The following is a 12,410-nucleotide window of genomic DNA, read 5'->3' as shown; positions in this document are numbered from 1 at the left end:
CAGAGGAGACCCCTGCCAGGATTGGGGTCATGGCCAGCCTTCAAACTGTGGCGGCCCCTAGCCCAAGGAGGCCTCCTGGCCGAGGACGCCTGAGTCTGTTCTTGACCTAGGGCCGGGCTCTCCCTGCAAGGGACTCAGAAGCCGCCAGAGTCTAACTGCCAGTCTCTGGGAGTGCATCCACTGTCCACCAAAAAGTAGGGCCATCAAACCATTCAGTCTCAGTGCAGGCACAGGTCCGTGGCTGACGGGGTGGAGGCCAGACCAAAACAAAACAGCAGAAACACCCTGCCCACCTAGGCGGGTACTGCTGTAGTCCACGTGGCCTGGGCAGTGTAGAAAGCGCTACCTTCTCCCAGGTCCTGTGCTGGCACCGCCGCCTCGCTCACCCTCAAGCCCCCCTGAGTCCTGACAGCAAAGTGTGTGGGGCATTCTGCAGGAGTTGTGCCGTTCTGGGTGCTTTTGCCCAAAGACACACTTTGGGATGAATTCAGAGCCACATCTCATTTCCCATGAGACTGGAAGAACCATGTAAAAGGATTTTGACAAAAGCTTTCCACATCTCTGTTTATTCTTTTGAATCCATAAAACGACCTTAAAAAAAGCATTCGGGCCACCTAAGAAAGAATGCACTTTCTGGCCAGAGCATGCAGGATTCTTTTGCCCAACAGGTTAAAGGGAGCAGAGCTGGCACAGTGGGAATGGCCCTGGTGCCCTATGAGGAGACCGGGGGAATGGGGTTGCCGAAATTCCATAAGCCTCTTGCCACCTTCTCCTTTGCAAACCACACCATCCAGATCCACCAGGACTGGAGGCAACTGGGAATCACAGCCGTGATTTGGGACATGGTAAGCAAATCTTGAGGGGCCTCTGAAAACATCTGCAATTGATTATAAGACTGGTCTTTATTTAAAAAGAAATAAAAGAACAGCTTTGTTGAGATATAACCCATATACTGTACATGTCACCTAAAGTGTACAATGAACTGGTTTTTTAAAGTAAATTCAGAGTGGTACAACCATCACCATGCTCAATTTTTAAATATCTTCATGACCCATCCCCTCCAAAAAAAACTTCTACCCACTGGAATCACTTTCCTGATCATCTTCCCCAAAATAGATTGCACTTTAAAGGTGGGTAAAGGAAAGTTGAGGGAAGTTAAAACACTGCACAAAGGATATTGTAAGATGACAAAGCCCAAAGTGAAGATCATGTGTTTTCTTTAAAATATATATATATTTTTAAAATTTCAGAAAGGGAGAGGGAGAGAGAGATAGAAACATCAATGATAAGAATCACTGATCAGCCAAAACCGGTTTGGCTCAGTGGATAGAGCGTCGGTCTGCGGACTGGAAGGTCCCAGGTTCGATTCCGGTTAAGGGCATGTACATTGGTTGCTGGCACATACCCCGGTGGGGGGTGTGCAGGAAGCAGCTGGTCGATGTTTCTCTCTCATCGATGTTTCTAGCTCTCTATCCCTCTCCCTTCCTCTCTGTGAAAAATCAATAAAATAAAAATTAAAAAAAAAAAAAAGAATCACTGATCAGCTGCCGCCCACAGGCCCCCTACTGGGGATTGAGCCCGAAACCTAGGCATGTGTGCCCCTGATCAGAATCAAACCTGGACTCTTCAGTCCACAGGCCGATGCTCTCTCCATTAAGCCAAACTGACCAGGGCCATGTGTTTTCTTCAAGTTCTGTGTGGTTGTAATGGTCCCCAAATCTATACTAATAAAAGGGTAATATGCTAATTAGAGTGGTTGTCTTCCAGACATCTTTCCAGACAAAGCCGCAGTGGCTACAAAGGCCAAGGCTCAGGCAGCCATAACCAGCTGCAGTGGCAGCAGCATTGGGGTTATGGGGGTGGTGCCTCCAGAGGGAGGCCAGACTGGGGGCCAAGGCACAGGCAGTTTGGGGTGATCAGGCTGATAGGGGAGGGCAAGGTAGGGGCAATCAGGCTGGCAGGAGATCAAGGTAGGGGCGAGCAGGCAGGCAGGCAGTGGGGTTAGGGACAATCAGGCAGGCAGGCAGGTGAGTGGTTAGGAGCCAGCGGTTCCGGATTGTGAGAGGGATATCCGACTGCTGGAAGTTGGACATCCCCTGAGGGGTCCCAGATTGAAGAGGGTGCAGATTGGGCTGAGGGGCACACACCCCCACCCCCCCTCCCCCCAGTGCATGAATTTCGTGCACCGGGCCTCTAGTATGCATATAAGTTCTTTGGTTAATCTCTTCCCAACTCTCCTCCCCCCTTCCCTCTGAGATTCAGCAGTCTATTCCATGCTTCCATGTAATAATGATGAATATTGAAAATCATTCTTAATCTTAATGTCATAACCCATCGAAGTTTGTGTGTCTGGGTGTGCACACATGTGAATTAGTGTATATATTCATTGGGTCTAGATGTAAGAAATATTTCTTACCATTCATCCTAATCAAAATGTAGAAAATAGTACTATATTATGTTTGCACTAAGAAAACATAGAAGGCTTTTAAATCACAATGATATGACCTGACTACATTATAAAATTTTTATCCTGGTGGCAGAGAAGAAATGCACTGGTGAGGAGTGAGACTAGAAGCAAGAGAAGCACCTGCAGTTGAAAGAGTTCATTCTGCCTTAGATCTGGGGATGGAAGAGACAAACCTGAGAAGCATTTGGAAAGAGGCACACAAAGATTTGGCCATAGAGTAAGTGTGCAAAGTGAGGGACGGGAGGAGTCATATCTGCCATCTGGGATTCTGGCCTGAGCAATGGCTTGGATAGCGGGGCCATCTTCCACCAAAGGGAATCCTGTGGAGGCAGCACATGGGCCTGGGGAGTGAACGGCTCTGTTTAGAAATGTCCAGTTTGAAGTTTCTGCAAAACATCAATATGGAGATGTTAAGTAAGTAGCTAGATGTAGAGAGCACCTGGGAAAGGCCCCTGAGCTGATTGTCATCTGAATCCAGCAGTGCCCAGCAGAGCCATGCCCTGGAAACATACCTTGCCAGAGGCAGATGTGTTGTCAATCTAACCTTCAGCTCAGGTGCCAGGGGGGTGGGTTTCATTATCTAAATCCAGCCAAGTACCATGAACAAACCCAATTATCCGGGCCCACCCAGACGTGACGATTACAAAGAAGCCACAAGAATGCACATAATCTCCTTTGTCTTGGACTTTAGTAAAACTTCCTGGTATTTTGCTGTATAAAATAAATGCGCTGTATTGGCTCTGGGTCACTGTCTCTCCATCAGAGGACAGCTGTCTCACCCAGCCCCAGCTTTTTCCTTCTATCTCTGTGTCTGTCTCTTTCTTTCATTTTTTCAATCCCCAGCCATCCCCTACTCAGGAACTGGACCGCTCTCTAGCCTCACTGGATGCAGAAAAGAGAGAAATATTCATAGCTGGATACATGGAGCTGGAGCTTAGGAGAGAGGTCAGGATTGGGAATGAAGATCGATTCAGACATTTATTCGGCAAATATTTCTTGAGCTCTACCCATGTACCAGGCACTGTACTATGTTCTAGACACACTTTAGTAAGCAGTCGTTAGCACTGCCCCCTTGGAACTTAGAGCAATTGCCATTTAAATGAAAATCTAAGTCAAGGGAGTGGATATGCTTGCTGAGAGCAAGAGTTTTAAATAAAATTAAATAGGTTTAGAATTTCAAAATATAAGATTGAAATAAGAGTAGCTGAGAGATACAAAATAGCTTCCAAATAGGCAGACGTGTTCTGAGCCTTATCCAAAAGCAGATAGAAGGAGCATCTAAATCAAATAACATCCACCCAGAATTGGCAAAGTGGACACAGATGGTGAGACAATTTGCAGCCAGGAAGGGCAGAGGACACCTGGAGAATGATAGGATCGAGGACCTGGGCTGGAGAGAGTTGAGAGACCTCTGAGCCAAGAGAGTCAGAAGGAAGCCGCATGGCACCAAGTCCTCATCCCTTGGGGACAGGAGTAACATCTGACTATGATAAGCAAGTCAACAGGGCTGCTGGTGGCAGGGGATTCTAGATCTAAGTCCACAGCCACGAAAGGCTGAGCCTAGAGGGGGTGGCCTGAAGAACTGCCCAAGCCACACGGTGCCAAGGGGAGAGAAACTCACAGTGGTACAGTTGTTTACCCTCTTTTTGGTCTTTGCTTTAATTCAATAAACCCAATTCATAGGACCTTTCAAATACAAACAGTCACCCATGGCTGAGGTGCAGGTGGAGGTGTGGGCTTGCAAAGTCTGGGGAGAGGCTGTGGAGGAGAGCAGGTTGGGGAGAGGTGACTGGGAGTCGTGCACTGGGACATTCCTGATACTTGGGACCTAAGCAGCCATTTTCTCTTGAAGAGCTAGCCCCTCCCAGCAGTCTCCAGACAACCAATACAGCCACAGCCAGACTACACCCTGAGTGGTACAAAGGACACAAAATATCTGAATAGTCCCAAAGAGCCTTCAGTGAATGGGTTGAAGAGAAGCCCTTCAGTCTTGGAAAGTGATACAGCAACCTCCCTAACTATAGCCCTTAAAGAAACAACCACTTTAGAGATTAAGATTGACAGCAGGCAGACAGGCTAAGTGGGCAGATTGGTCTTGCCTGCTGGCAGTCAACGCAGTGGAGACAGACATAAACAGAGGATCAGTGGATCACTTGGAACTTCAACACAGTGCTGACTACCTAACAGGAAACTGAGAAGTGGCAGATAGTACAGAAGAGTGGGATCTTAAACCAGCCCCCATAGGGCATTAAAACTCAGCTGAAACAAACAACATTTGACTTCCATTTTAATCTTTTATCTAAAAGTTTTTTCTTTATTTTTTTCTTTTTGTTTGTCTCTTTATTTTTTTATTTTTCCACATTATTTTTTCTTCATTCTATTTTTATTGTTATTCTGCCTTATTTTTTATTTGTATTTATTTATTTATTATTAATTTATTTTTTCTTCTTTTTCTTTTCTTCTTATCCACTCATCCTCTTTCTACTTCCTCTATACTGAACTGAGATCCTCCCCATATTCATTCAATTCCTTCACCTTACTTTCTGTATATACACTCTTCCTCTACAGATTCTGCCCCCACACTCTTTTCTGGGTGTTTGTTGTTTGCATTATTTGGTTTATCTGTTTGTTCTGTGGTGTTTTCTCCCAATATGTGTGTGTGTGTGTGTGTGTGTGTGTGTGTGTGTGTGTATGTGTGTAAATATATATATATATACATTTTTTTCTTGTTCTTCTTTTTCTTTTCACACTTACTATTTTTTTCTTTCCTCTATATCATTTTTACTCTCTTTTCTATTCTCTTTTCTTGGGTGGTCACTTATATTGAGGTTATTGGTGTCGTGAGTACATTCATTTTTTGTTCCCTTTGTGTCATATCTTGTTGAGTTGTATTTTGTGCTGTTTGGTCAACATGGTAGAGAGCAAGACACATAGCCAGTCACCCTGAGAGGATACTCCATCCAAGAATGGGACAATAACACTCAAGACCCACATACACCAAGAGAACTCAAATATCCCAAGTAGGAGGCATCCCTAGATTGCCCAGCCCAGAAGACTGGAGAGATTGTACCACTGGGTCCCACAAAACATCTACGGTACTTACTATATAAGACAAACTAAAAAAATCGGTGTGGGGGGTGGGGGGGACATAACAGTTTGATCTGATATATAGAAACAATCAAAAAGGAACAGAAAAATGGGGAGAAAAAGAAACAACCCCCGGAAACTGAAAAAGATGGCGACCGGCAGGAAGGTAGGGAGAGGGAGAGTGTGAGTGAGGAACCCATAGAGAAGAGTGTAGACGTGTGTGGTGTGTGTGTGTATGAGCTAGGGTCAGTTAGATTCTGCACGTCTTCCAAGGGGCTGCCTAACCGGGCAGTCCTAGACGGCGGAGCCCCGCGCACAAAGCGGACACATCTCCGAGGCTGGTGCGGACGCGGAGACCACGCCATCTTGAGAAACAGAGCTGCCTGAGACTCAGATCCTGGCTTCTGACACAAACCAGGACCCTGCAGCCACTGGGGACAGAGAACTGCTATCACAGCTTCAGACCAACAAACAACAAGAATCCAGACTTCCCGGCAGAATTCCGTGAGTCAAAGAGCCTATCCCCCTCCCCGCAGGCGCGCAGACAGCGCCATTGTAACTGATAGTCACGCCTCTCGCCCAGGCCGCAGAGCTTTGCGCAGGGACTCGCTCCCCCTCAGGAAATTTGGCGCGCGCAGGACAGAAGCAGCTCCCTGTTGGGGAAATCTGTCAGTGCGCACAGAGGGCTCCCCTTCGGAGAATTTGGGGGAATTTGGCTTGCGGGTCACAGATCCCCCTTCGGGGAATCTTAGTGCTTGCACAGAGGGGCTTTCCCTTTGGGGAATTTGGCGCGCAGGACAGACTCCGCCCCCCTTCCGGGACTCCCGTAGAGTGCACGGAGCCAGCTCACCTTCAGGAAATTAAGAGTGTGCGCCCTAGCCAGTTTGGCTCAGTAGAGAGAGCACACACAGGACGCAGCTCCACTTCAGGGAATTTGGCACGCCGGACACAGCTGCCTGGGATCCCTGACTCACAGCGCATTCACACTAAGAGCCAGCGACCCCAATTGTTGGTGCATGCACACACAGGGACCCTGATTCTCAACGAGAAACCACACAAGGCAACAGAGACTCTGACACTCGAGTCGTGGTGCAGACACAGGGAAATTCTGACTCCTGGCACATGCTAAGGATCTCATTTTCGGCACATACCAACAGTGTGGTGCAGACAGGGCCCCTGATTCTAAGTGTGCACATGAGACCACACGGAACACTGGGGACACTGACCCTGGGCAAGTCTGGTTCCCACCAACCAAAGGCAGCCACACGTCCTAGTGTCAGAGCACTTCAGTGAAACTCGGGTGGAGTGAAGTCCCCACAGCACACGGCCCAGGTCCACACAAACGGAAGCTTGAGCTTTCTGGTGATAGCCAGAATGGGGAAACGAAATAACTCACAGAGGAAAGAAAATGTGGAGTCGCCAAGAAAGGAAATCAGTGAAACTGAAGCTTTCAACATGACTGAAAAGGAGTTTAGAGTAATGGTCGTGGAATTTATACATCGGATGGATGAGAAAATAAACAACTTATGCAAGAATCAGGAAGAAATGAAAAGTGATATAGCTACAATCAAAAACACCATGGAAAGTTTCAACAGTAGACTACAAGAAGCAGAGGACCGAATTTGTGAGTTAGAAGATCAGGTACAGAAACAAGCTCAATCTGAACAGCAATTGGAGAAAAGAATTAAAAAGCAGGAGGAAAGCCTAAGGGAGCTTCGGGACAACATGAAACTAAGTAACATGCGTATAATAGGGCTGCCAGAAGGACAAGAAGAGCAGCAGGGATTAGAAAATCTATTTGAAGAAATAATGACAGAAAACTTCCCGGATATGGGAAAGATAAAAGTTATGCAAGTACAGAGAGTCCCAAGCAGGATCAACCCCAAAAGACCCACACCAAGACATGTCATAATTTCAATGGCAAATATAAATGATAAAGAGAGAATCTCAAAGGCGGCAAGAGAGAGACAGAGAGTTACCTACAAAGGAACACCCATCAGATTGTCAAATGATTACTCAACAGAAACACAACAAGCTAGAAGTGAATGGAAGGAGGTATACAAAGTGTTGCAAAGCAAAGGGCTGAATCCAAGAATACTATATCCAGCAAGACTATCAATCAAAATTGAAGGGGAAATCAGGAGCTTTGCAGATAAAAAAAGGCTCAAGGAGTTTATCACCACCAAACCAGCAATGCAAGAATTGCTAAAGGGAATACTGTAAAAAGAAGAAATAAACAGGTAAGAAGGATTGTAGACACAAAAATAGATATGACTACAAACAAATACCTTTCAGTAATATCTTTAAATGTAAATGGACTAAATGCTCCAATCAAAAGATATCGAGGAGCTGAATGGATAAAAAAACACGACCCATATATATGCTGTCTACAAGAGACCCACCTCAGAACAAGAGACTCACACAGATTGAAAGTGAAGGGATGGAAAAATATCTTTCAGGCAAATGGAAATGAAAAAAAAGCTGGGGTAGCAATACTTATATCTGACAAAATAGACCTCAAAGTAAATGCCATAACAAGAGATAAAGAAGGCCACTTCATAATACTAAAGGGAGAAATCCAACAATAAGAAATAATTCTGGTAAATATATACGCTCCCAATATAGGAGCACCCAGATACATAAAAAAACTCCTGGAGGATTTCAAGGGAGAGATTAATAGCAATACAATCATAGTAGGAGACTTTAATACCCCACTATCACCATTGGACAAATCGTCTAAACAAAAAATCAGCAAAGAAACAGCAATCCTAAATGACTCACTAGACCAGATGGAATTAATTGACATCTTTAGAACATTTCACCCCAAAGCCACAGAATATACATTCTTCTCAAGTGCACATGGGTCATTTTCAAAGATAGACCATATGCTGGGTCACAGGCAAAGTCTCTTCAAATTCAAGAAGATAGAAATTATATCAAGCGTCTTCTCAGATCACAGTGGCATAAAACTGGAAATCAACTACAATAAATACAATCCAAAGAAATCAAGCACATGGAGACTAAACAGCATGCTATTAAACCATGACTGGGTTACCAGAGAGATCAAGGAAGAAATAAAAAACATCATGGCAACAAATGACAATGAAAACACAACAATCCAAAATCTATGGGACACAGCGAAAGCAGTCCTGAGAGGGAAGTTCATAGCTCTACAAGCCTATTGCAAAAAACAAGAAACAATGGTAATAAATTACTTAACCCTACAACTCAAAGAGCTAGAAAAAGAGCAGCAAGAAAAGCCCAGTGTAACTAGAAGGAAGGAAATAACAAAGATCAGAGCGGAGATAAATGACATAGAGACCAAAGAAACAATACAAAAGATCAACAAAACCAAGAGCTGGTTCTTTGAAAGGATAAACAAGATTGATGGACCTCTAGCCAGGCTCACCAAGAAGCAAAGAGAGAGGACCCAAATAAACAAAATCAGAAATGAAAGAGGTGAAATAACAACAGACCCCGCTGAGATACAAAGGATTGTTACAAAATACTACGAACAACTCTATTCCAACAAACTGGACAACCTGGAGGAAATGGACATATTCCTAGAAAAATATAACCTTCCAAAAATCAATCAAGAAGAATCTAAAGCGCTCAATAGGCCAATAACTATGGACGAAATTGAAGCAGTCATCAAAAAGCTTCCAGCAAACAAAAGCCCAGGGCCTGACGGCTTCACAGGAGAGTTTTACCAAACATTCAAGGAAGAACTAAAACCTATCCTCCTCAGACTATTCCAAAAAATTCAAGAAGAAGGAACACTTCCAAGCTCCTTCTATGAAGCCAGCATCACCCTAATACCAAAACCAGATAAAGACAACACAATGAAAGAGAATTACAGACCAATATCCCTCATGAACATAGATGCCAAAATCCTCAACAAAATTCTAGCAAATCAGCTCCAGCAGTACATCAGAAAGATCATACACCATGACCAAGTAGGATTTATCCCAGGAATGCAAGGATGGTACAATATCCGCAAATCAATAAACGTGATACATCACATAAACAAAGTGAGAGATAAAAATCACATAGTCATATCAATTGATGCAGAAAAAGTATTTGACAAAACCCAACACCCTTTCTTGATAAAAACTCTCAACAAGGTGGGAATAGAAGGATCATACCTCAACATAATAAAAGCTATATATGATAAACCCACAGCAAACATCATACTCAATGGGCAAAAACTAAAACCATTTCCCCTAAGAACAGGAACAAGACAGGGATGCCCACTCTCACCACTCCTGTTTGACATAGTACTGGAAGTATTAGCCATTGCAATTAGACAAGAAGAAGAAATAAAAGGCATCCAAATTGGAAAAGAACAAGTAAAGCTGTCTTTATTTGCAGACGACATGATATTGTACATAAAAAATCCGAAAGACTCTGTCAAAAAACTAATAGACTTAATAAATGAATTTGGCAATGTAGCAGGATACAAAATTAACGCCAAGAAATCTATGGCCTTTCTATACACCAATAGTGAACTTACAGACAGAGAGACTAAAAAGGCAATCCCATTTACCATCGCACCAAAAAAATTAAGATACCTAGGAATAAACTTAACTAAGGAGGTAAAAGACCTATATGCTTAAAACTACAGGACACTGAAAAAAGAGATAGAGGAAGACGTAAACAGATGGAAGAACATACCATGTTCATGGATTGGTAGAATCAACATCATTAAAATGTCCATACTACCCAAAGCAATCTATAGATTCAATGCACTCCCCATTAAAATACCAATGGCATATTTCACAGACCTTGAAAGAACTCTCCAAAAATTCATCTGGAATAAAAAAAGACCCCGAATAGCCACAGCAATCCTGAGAAAGAAGAATAAAGTAGGAGGGATCTCAATACCAGATTTCAAGCTGTATTACAAAGCCACTGTTCTCAAAACAGCCTGGTACTGGCACAAGAACAGACATATAGATCAATGGAACAAAATAGAGAATCCAGATATCGACCCAAACCACTATGCTCAATTAATATTTGACAAAGGAGGCATGAACATACAATGTCAAGACAGTCTCTTCAATAAATGGTGTTGGGAAAATTGGACAGATACATGCAAAGTCAAGACAGTCTCTTCAATAAATGGTGTTGGGAAAATTGGACAGATACATGCAAAAAAATGAAGCTTGATCACCAACTTACACCATATACAAAAATAAACTCAAAATGGATACAGGACTTAAACATAAGACGGGAAACCATAAAAATACTAGAGCAATCCACAGGCAGCAAAATCTCAGACATATGCCAAAAGAAGTTCTTCACTGACACTGCCCCTAGGGCAATGGAAGCTAAAGAGAAAATTAACAAATGGGACTACATCAAAATAAAAAGCTTTTTTACAGCAAAAGAAACAATCAACAAAACAACAAGAAAGCCCACTGCATGGGAGAACATATTTGCAAATGCCATCACTGATAAAGGTTTAATCTCCAACATCTACAGGCAGCTTATGCAACTTAATAAAAGGAAGATAAATGATCCAATAAAAAAATGGGCAACAGACCTAAACAGAATATTTTCAAAAGAAGACAGAAGGAAGGCCAAGAGACACATGAAAACATGCTCAAAGTCACTTATTATCCGAGAGATGCAAATCAAAACAACAATGAGGTACCATCTCACACCTGTCAGAATGGCTATCATCAACAAATCAACAAACGACAAGTGTTGGCGAGGATGCGGAGAAAAAGGAACCCTCGTGCACTGCTGGTGGGAATGCAGACTGGTGCAGCCACTGTGGAGAACAGTATGGAGTTTCCTCAAAAAACTGAAAATGGAACTCCCATTTGACCCAGTAATCCCACTCCTGGGAATATATCTGAAGAAACTAGAAACACCAATCAGAAAGGATATATGCACCCCTATGTTCATAGCAGCTCAATTCACCATAGCTAAGATTTGGAAACAGCCTAGGTGCCCGTCAGCAGATGACTGGATCAGAAAACTGTGGTACATCTACACAATGGAATACTATGCTGCCATAAAAAAGAAGGAATTCTCATCATTTGCAGCAACCTGGATGGAATTGGAGAACATTATGTTAAGTGAAATAAGCCAGTCAATGAAAGAAAAATACCACATGATCTCACTCATTTATGGATAATAAAGAACATTATAAACTTGATCAAAAAGATAGATACAGAGACAGTAAAGCATCAAACAGACTGTCAAATTACAGGGGGAAAGTTAGGGAGAGGTGGGGGAGATAAGAGATCAATCAAAGCACTTGTATGCATGCATATAAGCATAACCAATGGATGCAAAACTCTGGGGGGTAAGGGCATATATGGGAGTGGGGTGGGGGTGGCAATGGTAAGATATGTACACATATAATACCTTAATAAAAAAAATTGGGGGAAAAAAAAGAAAAAAATGAAAAGAGAAAAAAAGAAACAACCCCCATTCAAAAGAAAAGGAGGAATCACCAGAAAAGGAAATAAACAAAATGAAGGCAAGCAATTTGTCAGAAAAAGAATTCAGAGCAATGGTTATAAGGACACTGAAAAGGATGGAAGACAAATTCAACAATGTGTGTAAGTATCAAGATGAAATTAAGAATAATCAAGAGGAAATGAAGAATTACATGGCCACAATAAAGAACACAATGGAAAGTTTCAACAGCAGCCTAGAAGAAGCTGAAGACCACATCAGCGAGTTAGAAGACAAGGTAGAAAAAAACACATAAGCGCAGCAGCAACAGGAAAGGAAACTTAAAAAGCAGGAGGAGAGCCTAAGGGAACTTTGGGACAACACAAAATGAAACAACAATATGCATAATAGGGGTACCAGAAGTAGAGGAAGTGGAGCAAGGAAT

Source organism: Eptesicus fuscus, chromosome 9 (genome assembly GCF_027574615.1).
Source record: "Eptesicus fuscus isolate TK198812 chromosome 9, DD_ASM_mEF_20220401, whole genome shotgun sequence".
NCBI classification, from domain to species: domain Eukaryota; kingdom Metazoa; phylum Chordata; class Mammalia; order Chiroptera; family Vespertilionidae; genus Eptesicus; species Eptesicus fuscus.
Note: the sequence above shows the minus strand (reverse complement) of the source record.